This window comes from Diplotaxodon limnothrissa, linkage group LG18 (genome assembly GCF_057381915.1).
Source record: "Diplotaxodon limnothrissa isolate DT_005_m linkage group LG18, D_limnothrissa_male_GT1.1, whole genome shotgun sequence".
Classification (NCBI taxonomy): Eukaryota; Metazoa; Chordata; class Actinopteri; order Cichliformes; family Cichlidae; genus Diplotaxodon; species Diplotaxodon limnothrissa.
The window spans coordinates 25,657,533-25,660,264 of record NC_140613.1 but is presented as its reverse complement, the minus strand read 5'-3'; positions in this window follow the sequence as shown (position 1 = coordinate 25,660,264).

The following is a 2,732-nucleotide window of genomic DNA, read 5'->3' as shown; positions in this document are numbered from 1 at the left end:
CGCTTTAATTTTAGCTCACTTGCTCCCGACACTTGTTTTACGACAGCGGTAGAGACCTGCAGATATGCGCATCTCCTCCGGCGCTCTTCCCTCCGCCCTCTCATCGGAGAGACGCGTCACTCCGGAGGTCATGCCGTGGGCGAGGCGCCACGGTCGCGACCGAACGATTGGTTGATGGGCTCAATTAATGTGTTAATCGGCGATCGGTGAGCGGTCTCACTGGCCCGTTTTTTTTTAAAGCCGGGTTGAAGCGAAGCACGACTGAGGAGCAGTACGCGTCGCCACCGCCGGGGACCCGGTGACGCACGGATCTCAACACTGGATCGTTTTCTTCTTCAAGTTCCCTCAGAATTAATTAATGACTCACTGTCTGCACGTGTACTAGCTATTAAACTGGATGCATGACACCTAATAGATGGAGAAATACTCAGTGGTGTGTAGGTTATATCAGCAGCTGCTGCTGGTGTTTGGTTGTGTGACATCTAGCGGCATCACAGGGAACAAACAAAACCCTGAAGACAGTTTAGTGGATTCGAGATTCTCCAGGGCTGTGTGGCCTCCTCAGAGTGACAATTCATGTCGCCAGCATTTTCAGAGAAGCTCAAACACCTACAGAAAAATCAATCAATCAATCAATAACCCGACACATGCCTTTAACCGTCTGGTGACACACTGTTGATATTTATTTATCAGTTAACTCTTACCCTTATAAAGAGCATGATTATTAAGGAGACCAGCTGGATATTTTTTTGGGTTAAATGTACATATATGATTTTCCATGTGGACATAGATTAGACAAAGTAAGTAAGTAAAAATACATAAAAATTCGCACTATGCAGTTTCAGAATTCAGGAATTCAAATTTTGCCACATAGAGACAAACATTCTTGGGTGAAAAACAACAATATTTGCTGAATAAATTAGACCGACCTGTTTCGTTTTTTGTAAAAAACAAAACAAAAAACAACAACAACAACTTATGATGTCCCAGCAGATATTAATTTAAATAAACAGAAAGCATTAACTCAAATTACCTCTCATACAACTGAGGTATGGCATGCAGAAGAGCAGCTAGCAGCAGCAGAGCACAAAGGCTCACCAAAGTCAGACAACAGAAGATACTAAAATTATTGCCCGGTCTGATGAATCTTAATTTTTGTTGCCACATTTGGATGGTAGGGACAGAATTTGATGTAAACAACATGGAAGTGTGGCTCCATCCTGCCTCATACCAGTGATTCAGGCTGTTTGTGTGGGTGTAATGATCTTTTCTTATTTTCTTAGTACAAAATGAGCGTCATTTAAACACCAAAGCCTCCCTGAGTAATGTTGCTGACCATGTCCATCCTTTTATGACCACACTGTACCCATCTCCTGATGGCGGCCTGGAGTTCAAGGCGGTCTCCACAGTCACAGGAGATTCATGTCACAGGTGTGGTGGAGCTGACTAATCTGTGGATCAGCTGTGTGATGCTGTCATATCAATATAAACCAAAGTCTGAGGAATGTTTCCAGGAACTTGTTGGATTTATGTGATGAAGAATGAAGGCAGTTCTGAAGCAAAGGGGAGTCAAACCTGATGAAATGAAAAAAATATGTGATGAGTGTTTTTTTTTTTAGATGAGCTGAAATTGATAATTTTAGAATGAACGAATGAATACTGACAGTTGGAAAAGGTGAGTGGAGCTGCTCGTCCTTTCACAGCAGGAGGAGATAACTCGCCTGAATCCACAGCTTTTTGCCATAACCTAAAAAGCTTTCATGTCCTCACATGCACCTTATACAGTGTGACAAGCCTTCTCCACAGATTTGAGATATTCTGAAGTGAACTGTGCAGATGTGCTTTGCCCTCAACTAGTTCTGTTTTGAATTCAGTCACACCATTTCCCCAGCAGGGGGCAACAGAGCTCTTTACACGCTCAGGAGGAGTCAAACGCTCCCAATAAATACCAGGCACACACGTTCTCCATATCCATCTGTATGCAGCTTGTCTTTCACTGACCTGTGACAGAAGACACTGTGTAACTGTTGTGCTCTCTGTGTCAGTGTAAGGCACACACTAACTCTCACTACACACACACAAACATTTTTTCCACAATGCCAGCGTCTGACTGCTGTTTTCTGGGGACTATTTGTTGTGGCATTTGAGGTTGTTGTCTTTAAATTGCCTCATTTCAGGTATTTAAGATCAGCGTCTCCTCCAGAGATGATAACTAGTTTTGTGCACCTGCCATCTTTTCTAAGCCCTTACCGTGGCCGGTGACATGGCCCTCACGTGTTTTCATGTCACAAGGGTTCAATCTGGTGCTGCAGGTAAACAACCAAAGCAGCTTTGTTCAGATGAGATGCAACATGGGTAAGAGATAAGATGCAGGTGCATTATTCTTCTTCTTACGTTTCTTTTATGTCATATGTGGGTGCAGTAGGATTTTCTTTCTCATGTGACGTCAATGTCTGTTTACCGATTTACATTTTAATAAAAAAATAATACATGGAAAGAGCTGGAAACCAACCTCTGTGAGGCTGTATTTAGTGGGAATTCTTCTGAGGGATCCCAAAGGAAAAAAGCTAACAATCAGGGAATTCATCAGATGTGGTCTGATAAGTTAGCCTCTTGGGGTAACTTCTAATGTATCAGGGTTTCTGGGGTGGCCTGCGGGTGTCCAGATAACAGATATCTGGGGCAAGACTCCCCACAGAGCACTGATCTTTTACAGTCCAAATACGAATGTA